Source organism: Lycorma delicatula, chromosome 4 (genome assembly GCF_047948215.1).
Source record: "Lycorma delicatula isolate Av1 chromosome 4, ASM4794821v1, whole genome shotgun sequence".
Taxonomy (NCBI): domain Eukaryota; kingdom Metazoa; phylum Arthropoda; class Insecta; order Hemiptera; family Fulgoridae; genus Lycorma; species Lycorma delicatula.
The window spans coordinates 29,894,448-29,912,811 of NC_134458.1; positions in this window are offsets into that span (position 1 = coordinate 29,894,448).

Genomic DNA, 18,364 nt, shown 5'->3' on the forward strand with positions numbered 1-18,364 from the left:
TTGCACGTAGATCTTACAGGATACTAAGAAAGACGAATTTATTGCTATATTCGTGTGAAAAATATTGGTAATTACTGCAAAAAGTAGCTTTTAAAGAGAATTTATCTATACTAAAAAATTAATCTTTTGAGTGTTCTGTCCACGCTTATCTCAGAATATTCATTGATTTCAATGAAACTTTACATGCTCATGGCAGGCGCTGAGTAGAAGGTTCTCCTTTTTGTTTGATATCGATATGTTAAAAAAATACCGGAGTTATATCAAATTTTATTTACCTTCTTGACACGCCCGCAAGTTAGTCCGACAGTGCGCCGCATTACTCGCTCCGCCCCTCTGTCATTATCATTATGTCGTACAGTTTCTTCAACGGGGGAGTTGATCGAAAAGGTTTGTGGACTCATTGATTCTATAAATTTGCACGATGATGCGTGGTTATGTGAGCGTGTGTTACTAGCACCAAGAAATTTACAAGCAGGTTCTACAAATAGTTTCATACTGCAAGAATTTCCAGGAGACGAAAAAACATCTCCTCCATAAATACAGTTTTGAGCGAAGAGGTTGCAGTTCGTTACCCGACTGATTTTTTGAATTCCTTATCAGTATCAAGATTACGCGTTATCATCTCACACGTTAAAATTAAAAGCAGGTATTCCAATTATATTCTTGAGAAATCTGAAGCTACCACAGTTATGTAATTAAACTCGATTGAAAGTTAAGTCCCTAAAAAAATATCATCGAAGCCGCTATTTTAATAGGCTGCGGCAAAGGAGAAACTGTATTTATCACTAGAATTCCAATCGTACTTAATAACTTTTCGTTTCAATTAAAAAAACTCCAGTTTCCAGTTAATATGTTTTTGCAGTGACCATATAAGTCACGAGGTCAAACTTTACATACAACGGTGTAGATTTACGAGCTTTTCTCGTGGGCAATTGTGCGGGGCATGTTTTCGAGCAAGCAAGAGCAGCGAGTTCTTTATTTGCTGTGATAACGGTAGAACTAAAAATGCAGTCTATAACGAGACGCTGATGAAAAATTTATATAAAAACACTATTTGCATTATTCTAGAGAAATAAAAATGTCCTCTATCTCTCTATTTATATGAATCGTGTTACTGAATGTTTATATCTCAAAATTAACAAATATTGGTATTAGGTATCGAGGATACATGAATGATGAATCTATTAATCAGAGTTTGGATATTCATACATCACAATAAGAAATATTTTCCACGTACTATTAACAGTTTAAAATCTCGACAATCGCTACAACAACCATAGTACACGTGCAAAACCGCTGGTAACTTCTAGATTTTAAATATATTAGGCGACTGTAATGCATGTTCGTTAAAGTATTAGTTTTACGTATACATATGAAGTATGTATAAAATTAAAATTAATCGCATTGATAACGCAGAAATGGTATATTATATCAGTTTTTAAATCATTATACGACATGTGTATGTATATATATATATATATATATAGAGTAATAATAATTTAACGAATAAAATATTCTGAATTATGATGTAGTCGAATAATTTATAAAAAAAAAAATAAAACGTCCTTAAATATGTTATTACATAATTCTCTTTAAAGTAGGGTATTTAGGTAAAAACAATTCAAATTCACGGATTAATTAAATTTATCAGAAGATAATCCTGTTCCAATTCCCAAAAATTTGGATAAGACCTATCATAAACACCGTTGTAAAAGGCACTTAATCGATAATACAATTCTGTTTCAAAATGTGGGCACGTTCTATTATTTAAATTAATTTTTGTATAAACACAGTCCCGCTTTCAAATTCACTTCTAAGTAAGCTCTAGATGATTTTTAAAAAAAATAAATTAACCTCTGTTATTTTAGAGGATTCGTAGTTAATACAAAACACATACACAAACATCTTAAATATTATGAACTTTTTTTACTATTCGGCTATAATTTTAACGATATTAAAGGTAATTTTAAGATATTATTACAAAGATAAAATGGTAGCAATTGGAGCCGCATAAGATAAAAATATAAATAATAATTTGGGAAGGTACTTTTTATTTGATTTTTAATGTCATTTTATAAAACATCTTTTTAAACCAAAATTCATAATTTAAAAGCATTTTATTCAATATGAAACGAAATAAAGTGTTTCTCTAGAAACTCTACTTTTAAACTCCTGGTCTGAATGATAAAAAGAAAATTCATTTAAAACAACTAAAAATATTCGGTCATTTTAAAATAAATATTTATTTAACGTTTCATTATTACATAAGTACTAACATGTGTAAAAAAAAAGTAGTCGTAAAAAAATTCAAATGTTTTAAAAATTTTTATTTTATTTGCTTTTCTTTAACTCAAAATGTTTTATTTTCATCTTTGTTCTCAAATCTTGCATCCTTAATTTAACGTATTTCCTCTCATTGACGATTGATGAAATTTTGCACGGTTACTAAGATCGGGCGACAATACAATATTCAACCGTTACTTTTGAAAACATTCCCCCGTAAGGGATAAATTAGGAGTGGAAATTAAGGGTGCGGGTGTAAAAAATTGCAAAATCTACAAAACGGCTATGCCGGGATTTTTGGGGCTGCAGGTGACAAATCTCTTAGCCGTTTGACATAAAAACATGACAAAAACTTGGTACGGAATTTTTTTGTGGTTTCGAATTTGATAAAATTTCGTCATCGCTCAAATATATATACAGATGATTTTTAGCGGGCAGTATGTTGAGACACAGCTCCTTAATTAATAATTTAATTAAGTAAATGAAATAAAAACTTCACTATTAAGTTAATAGTGAATTTAAAACTTTGTATAGTAAATATTTGATTGAAAATTTGTTGATTATTTTATAAATATATTATAAATTTCAATATATGATGTTATCTTTTGATACCCAAATTAACCTACTAATTAAACTCATGCAATGTATTATAATAATTTGGATAAAGTACGGCAAAAAAGTATAAAAAAAGATTAAAAAAAAATTGAAAACTCTTTGTAATATTTTTTTTAATAAACTTTAAATTCATTGAAGAAATAAAAAATCCTACAACAAAAGAAATTGGATTTAAATTGATCTTAAAACTGTCAACAAAATCGGAAATTAAATATACCTTTTACTTTTCCCTTTTTCAGTGTTTTTTTTCTAAACTATAATGATTTTTAAATTATTAAAATAGATATAAGTTTTAAAAATACATTATTTTTGTAAACTACGTTTATATGGGAGAATAAAAGAGTTTACTTCACTTATAAAGAAGTAAAACTAGAACAAGATTAACACAATATTTCTTTTTTAATTGAAAAAAAGGTTTCATAAATATTACAATTATTTTCAACAATTTAGAATCATAATAATTAAATATATTACCAAAGCAAAAACAGTTAAAACGAAGAAATATACTTAAGTAATTAAACTCGGTTTGCACGATAATAATTAATTACCCCCCTGGTATTTAAATAATAAATATTTATGGGGGTCGGATAATATGTTTTGGCTATCACTTTCTTTAACTTCCCGACATTGAATTTAATTTATGTTGAACATAAATTAATGTATTCGGTTTCAACACAATACGGAATACTGGCGAAGAAGGAATGAATTATGTTTTGATAACAGCATGAATTTTCCACAGTTCTTTTTATGCTTTCATTATTCATACGGTAAATAAAGAAATAAAATAATATGTATATCAAATTACATTCTACGCGATATAAACGAGTTAAACCTTCCATCACGCACGCTCGGTCGGATATTTTTCTATTATATTGAAATGTCAGTAATTAATAGTGCCCTTCGAATACGTCGTTTTATCTTCCTCAACAAGGTAAAAATCCAATTCGTATAAAAAGACTAACATGAATCGTTGAACTGAAGGTGCTTATGTTATTTATTCCAACATCAGATTCGTATAGATTATTGCGGGTATTTAAAATTCCAGCAGAATACTTAGCTTTAACGAGTACTGAATTTGTAAAAATTCCTCAATCAGTTCTTGAAATACAAATAAAAAAAAAACTGTTATACAGATGGGTGTTAAACTAACCGTTTTTGGACTTATAAACTTATTTTCTTTAACTAAGATAAGGAGCATGGTACTGAAGTATCGGAATAGTAAAATAAGTAATAATAGTAAAATGAGTATCTAAAGATATAGTATTTATCAATCGTTACGTTATACTGACACGATTGTCATAAAAATAAATTTGATTGTATCTTACATAATACATTATATCGGACTATTATTTCTTTATTATTAATATATATATATATATATATATATATATATATATATATGTGTGTGTGTGTGTGTGTGTTTGTGTAAATCACTTGCTAGGAGCTATATAATCTTTTAGGGATTGACAAGCGATACTGAATAAACTACGTTATATTGCACAATCAAGAATCTGAATGTAGTTCTTAGGTAACAAAGTTTTTCAGTAAACGACAGCTGTCTTAGTGAATTACAGTAAAGAATAACTTTATTTCGATCGGAGTTTTGCTAGTGCGTTAAGGATAAGAGATATATTGTTTAGTAATCGGAAACACATAGTAAAGATGGATTTTTACTCTTCGGGAAGTTTTATGATCCAAAAACGAGATAAAAAAAGGAATATCTCTTAGAAAATTTCCTACTTCGTATAGAAAGTCTGTTAAACAACTTGAAATTTGACACCAATCTATTTCAGATATTCTACGAACCGACATCGGAAGATGAATGGTAAAAAGGGAAACTGGTGGATAATGATACTGATCATTGGCGTGTCATACTGATGCAATTTAACCTTATATTAAAGATTTCTGGTTTTTAAATACCGGTACATTTCATTGTTATTTATTCACGTATATTTCACATTATAATCTCTTAAAAGTCACTTTTATCATGTAACTAAGTACGTCTTTAAACAAAGACCCGTATTTATGCTCCTACTATGAAGAAGCAGCACATACATTTCGTTGTTTCTTGTCAGAAAAAGCTACATCAATTTGTCGCTTAACGTTGTATATTTTAAAAGTCTTTCTTATCGCTCTGATACAAGTACAAGGTACAAGCTCCGAAAATAGCGCTCAAGGTTAACGAGGCACTAAAGAAATCTGCTTTCTCGTAGAGTAATTGTGTTTACCATACAATCAATCCCTGTGATGAAATACCGAAAAACTTGTCAGTTTTAGGGCGAAACATCAGTTGCATTTCAGAGGATCGGCATAATGACGGGTGAAAGTATATTCGGTTCGTCAAGATATGGCTAACCACTCGACTCCTCAACTTCCTAATAATGCATGTTACTTATGCAAACGACTAGGTAATCTTTTTGGAACGACTTGTGTCTTATGACAGATCGTCAACTATTGTAAGATTAAGGTGTAACATACATATTTGCATAAACCTATATTTTACACATAAAAACAAAATTAGGAAAAAATGGTATTCAATAGAATATATAAATTATTTGAAATAAATAAATTAATCTCTACCACACTAATAGACCATTTTAGGGTAATAATAATAAATAATAGTAATAATGTAGAGGAAAGATTTGATTTGCTTGTTATAGAGCGGGGACGTATATTTTTACATAAGTACATTTTATATATATACATAACCTCCTGTTATGTGTGTATGTGTGTGTGTGTGTATATATATATATATATATATATATATAAACATTAATACACACACACATACACACACACACACACACACACACACATTATAATGGTTAAATTTACTAAATAAATTTATACATGGTTATACAGAACTACACTAATATAGAAACTGTTTAGAATATTGTAGCATGATAAAGGTCTAGGAAATAATCAAATAATAAACAACGTGAAATAACAATAAAAAAATATATGTATTTTATGGGTGTCTATATGCAAAACAGTTACGTGACAAACATAAAACAAGCCGGTTTTATTATAAGAGAGTATGGATATATATATAATAATATATTGAATACGTCAAAAAGAATACATTATGTAAATTGTTACTCATTTAAGAGTAAACGTCATTAAGTATCATGCAATAATATAAGAAAAAACGAACTATATAATAAAAAAAAATAAAAAAAGTAATACGGGTCGGACAGCTGCTCATACTTTCTCCAAAAGAGAGTTTTGTTCTGCTTTAGCGATTGTTAACAATTTAGTTTAACAGTAACTTTGAACGGGACTAAATTCCATTCTTCTTTATTCTGTCGGGTTTGGGTCTACTGAACCGAAATGGAGTTTATGCATTTTTATATCGTCTACGCAGCTAAGGGAATATCGTAACGGGTGGACGGAGAGGGGTGAAAAGAGAAAATAAAAGAGAGAGAGAAAGATATTTAAAGCGAGAGGAGGTAAATGAGTGAAGAAAAAGGACAGAAAGATCGAGAGAAAGAAAATAAAATCATCTCGGCTTGATGTACGCTGTAGGCGATAAATTTCATCTTAAATGCAAGAACTACCACGAGTTTCTTCTTGTTTTTAATTTCTATACACCCCCTTCGCTTGTCTGTCCCATGATCTCGTTCTGGCCACCAATTTTTTTAGTAATCAACTATAAGGAAATATTTTCTCATTTTCCTTCATCCCCCTACCATTTTTCCTTGAAGATCAACCACCCCTTTATATTTTCGCTTAAAAAAACTGTATTTAAAAACCGGCCTCCCGCCATCCTTGACAGCTCTCTCACCATCCTTACAACGAGCGGCATATAATAAAATTACACACAAAATTAATATTGTAACGTCAGACCGTTCGTTGTTAGTCGGAAGAGGAGGTCGGGTCGGCTCCCCTATCTATGAGAAGTTTATTTTTCATTTTACAAACCCAGAGGTTGATAGAAACTACCTCTCTCTTACCGTTTAACGGGAACGCCCCCTGTGGCCCCCCGCTACTACTCCCCGACATACAATACTTTATCTCGACTTTGTAAATTATAGCAATTGCTTTGCAATCGAGAAATTCTTCGAAGTACATCGATAAAAACTTATTCGTTGAAAAATATTCATTAAAAAATCAAATCAATTCATAAATTAAATTTTTACGAAGTAAATTTCAAATACTTTTACAGAGGTTTTTTTCTCGGCCTAAAGATTATTAATTATTACAAATCGTATACGTCATATTAAATATTATGACCACTAACAGTGATTCCCTCCCTCTATGAATCATGAGATATTGCCGATGGTGAGGGGGCTTGAATGTTCAGTGAAACAGAGTAGCTGGACCGAAGGTGCAACCATACAGAGAGAGGTATCTGTTGAGAGACAGACTAAAGAATGATTCCTGAAAGAGGCCAGCAGCTCTTTCAGTAGTAACGACGTAGGGTCAGGAGGAGTTAAATGACCATATCAACATCACTCAATCTTCTGAGTACTGCGTAGCTGAAAGCAATGGAAAACTACAGCTACTTTTTTACAAGAAAATGTAACTTTCTGTAGCAACAAAGATGGAGGCGCCTTCCTTGGTAAAATATTCCGGAGGTAAAGTTGTCCCTCGTTCGGATCTCCGGGTGGGGACTACTAAGGAAGGGGTCACCAGAAAATTTAAAAATAACGTTCTACAAGTCGGGGGTTGGAATGTTAAAAGTCTAAAAATGGTTGGTAGGTTAGAAAATTTAAAGAGGGAAATGGATAGATTAAATGTAGATGTAGTAGGAATCAGCGTGGTTCGATGGAAAGAGGAAAACGACTTTTGGTCAGGTGATTTTAGAATAATTAACACAGCATCAAATAAAGGGCAGGCAGGAGTAGGTTTCGTAATGAATAAGAAGGTAGGGAAGAGAGTAGAGTATTGGTATGAAATATTTACGAAAAGTGGGAAGTTCCGTCAGACTTCAAAAAGAGTGTTATAATCATTATATCCAAGAAAACAGGAGCAGATAAAAGTGAGGAATACAAAACAGTTAGCTTAACTAGTCATGCATCAAAAATCTTAACTGAAATTCTGTGCAAAAGAATTGAGAGGAGAGTGAAAGAAGTTTTAGTAGAAGACCAATTTGGTTTCAGGGAAAGTATAGTGACAAGGGAAGCAATTTTATCACTCAGATTAATAGTAGAAGAAAGATTAAAGAAAAAACAAATCAACATACTTGGCATTTATAGAGCTAGAAAAGGCATTCAACAAAATAGACTGGAATAAAATGTACAGCAAAAAAAAATTAGGGTTCAAGTAAAGAGATAGAGGAACAATTGCTAACATTTACAGGAACCAAACAGCAACAGTAATAACTGAAGAACATAAGAAAGAACCCGTAGTAAGAAAGGGAGTCCGACAAGGATGTTCCCTATCTCCGTTACTTATTAATCTTTATAGAACTAGCAGTTAATGATGTTAAAGAATAATTTAAATCCGGAGTAACAGTACAAGGCGAAAAGATGAAGATGCTACGATTTGCTGATGATATAGTAATTCTAGCTGAGAGTAAAAAAGATTTAGAAGAAACAATGAACGGCATGGATGAAGCCCTATGCAAGAAGTATGACATGAAAATAAACAAGAACAAAGCGAAAGTAATGAAATGTAAATGAACCACTGAATATAAAAATAGGAAGAGAATAGATTAAGGAGGTAGAAGAATTTTGTTATTTGGGAAGTAGTATTAGTAAAGATGGACGTAGCAGGAGCGATATAAAATGCCGAATAGCACAAGGGAAACGAGCCTTCAGTCAGAAATATAATTTGTTTACATCAAAAATTAATTTAAACGTCAGGAAAACATTTTTGAAAGTATATGTTTGGAATGTAGCTTTATATGAAAGTGAAACTTGTGCGATCGGAGTTCCTGAGAGGAAAAGATTAGAAACTTTTGAAATGTGGTGCTATAGGAGAATGTTAAAAACCAGATGGGTGGATAAAGTGACAAATGAAGAGGTGTTGTGGCAAATCGATGAAGAAAGAAGCATTTGGAAAAATATAGTTAAAAGAAGAGATAGTCTTATAGGCCACATATTAAGGCACCCTGGAATAGTCGCTTTAACATTGGAGGGACAGGTAGAAGGAAAATATTGTGCAGGCAGGCAACGTTTGGAATGTAAAACATTGTTAGGAGTGTAAACATATGTAAAACATTGTTAGGAATGTAGCATGTAAGGTGTATACCGAAATGAAACACTGGCACTAGATAGGGAATCTTGTAGAGCTGCAACAAACTAGTCAAATATCTGAAGACAAAAAAAAATAACGATTCCCTAATATTCTATATCATGATCCGCATTAACTTTCAAGATTTTTTTTTAAAATATTGATACTTTTTCTTAAATATGTCCTTATGAGTAATTTTTTACTCCTTCCGAAGGATTTTCAAATTTATCATCTTCCACAGTTTGTATTTTCCGATAATTATTTTAATGCTGCCCGTGCTAGAATGGTTAACAAACTTTTTAAATATGTAATATAATGTTATATTCAACGTATGTTTTGTTTGTTCGTTTAATTTGTTCATATATTTTAATCGTATCGGAGCATACAAAATCTACAATCTCAAAATACTTAACGGTATGAAGTTTATAAACGCATTTAACTGATAACACAGATTATTCGTTAGAAAAACACGAATAGAATTTACTATTCGACTACATATCTAAGAGGTTTTCTAACGTTTTTAATCGCCGCTAAAACAGCACTACCGGAAACTCACTCTGAAGAAGTGTTGTCTGAGAATTAGTTCCGAAAGTCCTTAGTATAAATAAGCCCTTACAGCCCTTAGTATAAAGGCCTTACCATAAATTTGAATTCGATCGGTTTATTAAATATAATTAAAATTTTTCTGAATTTTCAACCTTTTTATGAAAATATATCGTTACGTACATTTTACAGTAAAATTAGCTTTTTAATTAGTTCAACTCATTTAAAAGGAGCGATAAAGGAGTCAAAGGAAATCATTTCCAACCAATAAAAATAAATCTAAGCCAAACCTAAATAATATTTCTACGTTGAATTTTTTCCAATACTCGTATTAAGTTATTACATAAAATCTATTATGTTTATTGTCACACGTAGTACTTTTATTACACGTGTTTAATTTTATCACCTGCATCTACTTGTAATTATCGTAAAATTATTGAGAAATAATTATTTCTCATTCACAGTTATAACAAATATGAGATGCAAACTTAAAAGTAGTTTAACGTTGATAGAATTTCAGTATAATATTTATTTTTTTTAATTACAACCTTTACATTGTTTAATTAAATCAATATTTTCTGTTTATTAGTTTTAATCCCAGTCTGACAGAGTTCATATGAATGCCAAGTAAATCTATTACAACCCCTTTCCCCCCAAAAAATATCAACTATATCAACTGAAAATAATCACTCAAATACAACGGTAGACATATGGGATCTATACATAGAACCCGAAAGAGGTGTCGGACTACGCAGAACTACACTTTTTAATTTGTACTTTTGCGTTTTAGTGATCTTAATATGTGATAAATCAATGGTTGTCGTCAAACAAAAACTAACAGCCGAGTAAAATAATACAGAGAGAATAATTTAAGGTGTTAAAGATGATAATATAGTGAAAATTGTTCAAAACGGGCCCTGAACAAGACGAAAACCTTCCCATTTTGGAAAAATAATATTTTTCTTGTTAAAAAAGTGGAAATATCAATGTAAATCAGCCTATATAATACGCAAACTCCAAAACGCGGAACTGGAAAGTTAGGCACCTTGAATAATACGGAAAATATACTGTATGAACTATGGATATTAAGAAAGGAAGATGGATTATTTTGTCAGAATGTTTAGAAGGTGATTAAAAATGACAGTAGCTTATAAGGAAGCTATGACAGATGTACGTGAATTGGCGGTTGAACACGCAAGCAGGGAACAGGTATAGTGGCGCCATACACATTCCCCAAAAATGATGTCATTGTTTACTGGATGACAATTTGTCTATGCTTTTTTTCTGTCAGTGATGCCGTCAGGTTTACTTGCTTGTACACTAGTCGTGTACGTCGAGTTACCCAACATTCGTGTTAGTTTTTTACCGTGTAACAATTAATGTTTTAGTGCTTTATTGTATTACTGTGTATCGTGTCTGTATCTTATTACTGTATTGTACTGTACCTTACTGTATACACGTATCGCTTTATCGTAATTTTATAAATTTGTTTTTGTTTTAAATTTCACCAAAATGTCTCTTAATAATATGGCTTTAACACTAAACGAAAAAGTTAAAGTTATTGAACTAATAACGAAAAATAAATTGACTGTACGTCAGTTAATCGACAAGGTTAAGTACGGAAAAACTCAGATCTATAATACTTTAAAAAATAAGGAAAAAATTACGAACGAGTGGTTAAAAGCAAATGGGAATATGAAAAAACAGCAGAAAACTACTGGATATGAAGAAATAAACTGGATATGATTATTATGAAAATCAGGTGTGAAGAATGCTAATGAGCTCGCGAAATCAATTTCAGTACTTGATATTATCTACTGGATTCATACGGTAAAGAAAATAAAGAGGAAACCGTAACAACATTTTTTTAAAAAGCTAAATTCTTATCGCTTCCCGATGCAACAACTGTAGTTTAAGATAAAGCAGAGGAAAATATGAGAATTTTAAAAGATCTGTACAATACTGATGAATTTGAAATAAATACTGATAATATGTAAACTCGAACGGTAATTTGGCTACCAGTATTACGGCTAACAATGCGACCGAGGTAGTTTTCTCAGTTCTACGAGAAGGTAATGATGACATTGAATCGCCTACTGAAGAAGACCGTATCAAACTTGGTGATTCAACAAGCAACACTGAAAATCCCGTCAAAATAAACTCGTTCTTCGATGCGTTCCAATGCTTAAGTGACTTACAGAAGTTCGCTGTAAGAAAAAACTGTACTGAATTTTTGGAGTATTTGTGCAAGGCGCGTATTTCTTTAGAACAGTGTGCTGTTAATGAAAAGACAAAGCAAGTAACATCAGTTGACATGTGAAAATCACATAAATAATTTTGATAAAACTGTAACTTAATCATACGTACTGTATTTTTGAAAAATTGTGTTTTTATGGTTTTTGCAGTTAATTAGTGCAACGTTAATGTGTAATAAAAATGCCCGGTAAGCCTACAAACTGGATTATTTTAATAAATTATATGCTGTATTATTCCAGTGGATTACAGAATTCTAGATAAAATGCCGTACATTCTTAGCAGGACATGTTATTACTAAGCACAAACAGTATGTAGTATGTTCATCATTACTGAAGTAACTGGACAAAACGGAAACCTGTCCAAAATGGGAAAAAATTCGATCCAGTTGGTTTCCGTTTTGAACAGGTTTCACTATATATTATTTGTTCAGCGATTTAATACTTTGTTAAAACAAATTAATAACAATACTTTAATCAATAAAAATTGCAGTAAAATATTAACAGCAATAGAAATTTTTTCTTAACATCTTTTTCTCAACTTTTTTTTCGGATATGTTTCCTTATTTTATTGCATGTATCTTATTACGTGTGTTATATATATATATATGCAAGAGGGTCGACTGATAAGTTTCCGGCCCGACACATAAATAGCGCAAGCAGGTCTACGTTCTTACTGGCATTCTATAGTGCTATGCTTCACTAGCTTGTATAACAAATTTCAGGTTAAAGGTTCTGTTAGTCTAGGTTTGACAGCCTTTTGAAAAAGACGCCTTTGGTATTTTAATGGAAATGGAGAAATTGGAAAAATATACGTCAATTGTCGCTATGGCTGAAATCAACGAACTGAAGTTCCGGTTGCTTTCCCAACCGCCTTATTAATCAGATTTAGCACCCGGCGACTTTCATTTCCTAACCTAAAAGAATGGCTTGGTGGACAACGATTTGAGAGCAACAAGGAGGTCATTGATGTTACAAATGGGTATTTTGTGAAGCTTGACGAATCGCATTATAAAGTTGGTATAACTGCATTAGAGCACCATTATGAAAAGTGTATTGGTGTTTTGGAGATTATATTGAAAAATAAAAGCAAAACAATCCAAAAAAAGTGTTATTTTCTTTATCCGAAACTTTTCAGCTCACCCTCGTATATATATATATATATATATATATATGAAACAAGTTACGGTCTAAATGTCTGGAACAACGCTTGCAAGACAGACAACAACGCAGAAGTATAAAATTAAATTATACAAATTACAAAGTGAATACTTCATCGGCAGACTGGAAAATATTTTCATTTAAATAAAGAACGCATATAAGACAGAATAAAACATCAGAATCGACCGTTAAAAATCACTACATAAAAAGAGGAAATGTACGCAAAAATATTTTCAACATGTAAATTTTATATTGTCACGTATACGTTACGGGTTATCGAACAACTTCCGTTTAAAATCCTACTAAATTTTGTAAAACAACTTACTAAACGAATAGATACAACGGAGAAAAATATACCATTTTACCGTATAGCGAATGAATTTCCTTATCATCTTAGGAAGAGTGTCATTAACGACAGTGACATCTATAATACCGTAGATGAAAAACTGCATTACCGGTTCTGAAAAACTCTTACATATGGTAGGTCATTTCCAAATATCTAGAAAGTTCCAGTTCTTAGTATAGTTATTAACAGGTGCAAACATCATTTCGTCATGTCGATCTATATGATAATTTTTCTATTAAAATGTTAATTTTATTTTTCAAGGGCATTCAAAAGCGGTTGTTTTTGTTCATAATTTTATGTAAAAATCTAGTTTAAAAAATCTAGCCGAATCACAGAATAATATGAAAGTGCCTCTTTAATAGGATTAAGACGGTTTAGTGTTAAAAATAAACGTTTAGTGTATAATCTTAAAACTTTAAACATGTACGTTGTATCTTTTATTTCGAATAGCTTATAATAAATATTCAGCTTTCTTTTACCTAAATGGACTATTCGTCGGAGATATAAACGTATTACAATGGACTGAATGATTTTAATAACAAAAGGTAAGGAGAGTTGAAAAAGTTTAAAAATAATTCAGATTACGGTAGGCCGACCGACCGATCGTTTTTAGTCAAGGGAATTTTTTTTTATCTAAGCGAAGATATACGCATTTCATTTCATAAAACATTCACTATACCTTCCTATGGTAAAATTTCAGGTTAATATTAGTGACTTATAACATCCACATCTATTCGCTTTCGTTTCTGTAATAATGTACGCTTTAAAAACCACTATAAATAATTGAAACGTAGATTATTTTTCGATAAGGGCCGGTAATTAAAAAGGACAGGGTGAATGTACGATCCCGTGGAGTAAGGTATACAGATTAATGGTCTATACGCGGAGCAGTCTGATAGCGAATGCGGTTGGAAAAACCCGCAATTGGAAATACAGAGCTAGTACTTGCTGCCCGTTATTCTGACCGCCGATTCACCAGTTTCAACATTCAACGTTGACATTTTCGTCAAAATCACACCCTCTCTTATCCGTTCTCGGCGAATCAAATGCTCAGTCGATATTAAATCTATTTTAGTAACGATATTCGGTTCGACGAAATTTTAAATTTATCAATAAATGAATTTTAATAAATGAAATTCAATTTAATCTTGTATTTTAAATGCTCCGTATTGAACGATTTCCATTTAAGAATGTTTTTGTATACGGTGGGCTTAAATAATTGAGTATTATGCGAGCAATTATTCTACTACAATAAACTTAATTATCTAAACACCGGTAACTGGAATCGAAAACCTAATTTTAATTTTATTATCGATATACAAAATGGGAAAATTATTAATAGAATTTAAAACCGTAATTTTTAAATCCGGAAATCATTAAGTAATTTTTGTATTACATCGTTTGAATTAATGAAAATTCTCTTTTTAAATTTTTAGTACTGAGACAATGAAACTACGAGTTTGTGAGTCCGAAAGCTAACATTTTATTAGATTTAAAGGCCATTTCGTATAGAAAATTATCTTAAAAACGCCATTATTAATTTCTACATTCGACTATTGTATTTTCATTGATATTTAGTTATAAGGTCATAAAAGAACTACGAATAATCTTGTGTTTTGCTTTTTTAATCCAAAATGATGATTATACGAGTAAGTTAAACGTTAAAAAAAAAAATTGGAATTATAAGCCGATAATTTGGTATTAGTTGTACAAAAATTGTTTATTTATTTTTGAGACACAAAGAAACGATTAAAAACTTGAAAATAATGTTGTGTAGGGTTTCTATAGATATAGATTATGTGGAAATCAGTCAAATTATTAACATTTGCAAATGTTTAATAAAAATATAATCAGAAAACATGCTAAGGAAACCGGCGTAAGATAACTCTACATATATATGCCATAAGTATATACAATTTTTGTAAAAAAGACATGACCAATATTTTCGATATTATGAATCAAAAGAATTTACCAATATTTTCGATACATACATTTAAATCAAACATTTTACTCAAGAATTTAATTCTACGTTTAGCAAAGGTAACAAAAACTAAAGGTATAAAAATGTTTTTAGACTAAAATATTTTTTTTCATTAGATTTAACATTTTTAGAAACTTTTTTATCCCAAATTTGCAAGATGTGCGCCTTCTGCCGTTAAATAATGAACTCTTCAAAACTATATTTTCAAAGAGGTGATTATCTCCTAAATAAATAAAAAGAATAATAAAAAAAACAAAAAGGGATTTTTTAAAAATTTTTGTAAGAATTAATAAAATTTGATGTTATTATTCTTGTGTAGATTTCTTACTACTATTTACACATATTTTTAGTGTCCGAAAATAATTTTTACAAATTTATTGAAAAAAAAAGTTTTATCCATTTTTCCGCTCCTATTTTAAAATTCTGTTCGTTAGAAACATTTTATATTGATGCAGTGTCGAGTTGCCCCAAAAAAATGATGCAAAAGAATTGTATTCATGGTGGATACACACATTCATGTGTATAATAGACCAAACAGTGGTGCAATCTATAGATACGGGTACCTTGAATCGCTGTATTTACATGTGTTCTTTCAAACGCATAACTTTAACTTTTGAACTTTTGGAATGCCAACTATCCGTAAAATTTAAGAAATACTGATTAATAATAAATAATATCTATTATTTAACAAATTACAATAACTGATCAGTATTACATACATATTAATCGGTTGTATACAATGACATATGTCATTACTTATGTATACAATTATACATACACCGCACGGACCGAAGGTTAGGCCAGGCATCAGATCACGGATAGCACAATATAGGACAATTGTGTAGATAATTTGGATTATCAGGAAAGGAAAGTTTCATAGGAAGAACTTAAACATAAATAAAAATATTAATTAAATAGAAAAAAAGAATAAAAAATAGATTTTTAAACAGTTTACTAAATATTATTAAACCCGATTCTTATGCAGGTTTCAATTATACCGTATTCCTTTTCTCTTTAAAATAATGATACGTTTGTTGTCGCTAGAATTACGTGCAGTTGTAATTTTTAAAGCAAGTAAAATTCTTATTACATTATACTAATTCACACTTTGAAATTACAAATATAATCCGTTAGTTGTACTTTTATAAAAAATCCTTTCATCAGAACAAACATATTTATTCTAATGAATAAATTTTTAAAATGTTAATCCGTCTTTTAGAAAATATACAATATAACTGGATAATATAACGAAAAGACTGGTTTTAAACGGAACGGATTTAATTAAAAAGAATTTCCTTGAATAAAATATATGTCAGTTCTTTTCCCTATTATAACAATGCAATTAGATCTGTTTAAAATAATCTGTCTAAACTGAAGTACAAACTATTCATTAAAAAATAAATTACATAAAGAGATAAATTAGCGCTTTTAAATATATTTTTGAAAATCCAGAAACCACGCCAGCGTTTCAGGATTTAATTCCTGCAGCAACCTATATCACTTTTCTCCGAAATCCGAGCGTAGAAAGTTTCTCGGAAATATTTTAACTAGCGGTCGGAAATGGTGAAAAACAATTTATTGATAATAATTTATTGATATTGGTGAAAAGTATTTATTGATATGCATGTTTTAATCAACTATTCGACAGCTATCGGTAATTTTTTTCCACACCGGCTACTTTTCCGCTGCGTGTACTTATTCCACATAATTTAAAAAAATATATAAAACGTTAAAATTACAAACTTCTCTTCCAAAGTTAATGTTATTAAGCGTAATGGAATAATTCCCTTTGTTGAAATTACTATTTCATTAATCGAAATCGACTGTAGTTTGGAGTCTAATGTACGTATTTATTTAATTTATATGATATAATGCATATGTCAGAGTGTAACACCCTAATTACACGACAGAGGTTTGTAAGGGAGAGAATATGTTATCATACAGAATATTACAAGTCATCTTCCTAAATACTCGAGCTCCTGACATATTTCTTTTTATAAATGTATAATCTAAACTTTACCCGTATTTATTATAAGGACTATAACTTAACTACTATTATTGTACGAACGATATGATTAATCTTATATTTAATAGCACAGTTTTTATATTAAAATCAAATAAAAATTAAATTTATAATACAAATTCTATCAGCGTTATATTCCTTTAATAAGAGACTTAATTATTAAAAAGTAATGAACTAAACTAATTTTCGGGCAATAGATATCAATTTTAGAAACTAGACCGATTTTCCTTTAAATGTTCGATTCGTTTTCCGGGTTTCACGGGTAAAAATTCACTGACCCTAAATGTTTACCCGTGAAAATATTTTCACTCATACAACAATGCAAGTGCGCCCGGTGCACCTCGGCCTCGGTTACTTCCGAAGACGAAATATCTGAGCAAAAAGAGGCAACCTCAACACGAATTCGTAAATTATCAGCTAACTCATCTACCTCTATGTCATCGGGTAATGAATCATCCAATAATGTTCTCAAAATTTCAGTTCTGTCTGACACTATACCTTGCAGAGTCCGAACACTTGAGTCTTAGACAGGGACTGACATTGGATGTGGCGGAGACACATTTTACTTCTTGTTGGTCAACTCCAGTGAAGGCCATGGCTGCCCTGATTAAGGCTGTGGCAAGGTGGTCGAGAAAGAAGTAAATGTGAAATTCGGCGCAGGCGCCTAGAAAACTTGAGCTTAGTCTTGGAAGGCTAGTTGAATATCACGGAGGAGGACCTCAAGGGATTTCAAGGTATATCTTAAAGCGGACGGACAGAAGACTATGAAGAAGGCTAACTCAACCAAGAAGAATCTGCCAGGCGAGCCCTCATCCACAGTAGTTGTTCCCGCAGAAAGAAGGTCGTATTCCGACTTCTTCTGGCTGGTCAAGACAGAAATGGGAGGAGTTACTGAGGTTCTCTCAACTTCGAAAGGCCAGGGCGAGGACCTCCAGATAAATTAAGGCCGGTGATAATACAGGGGAAGACCCTAACATGCACCA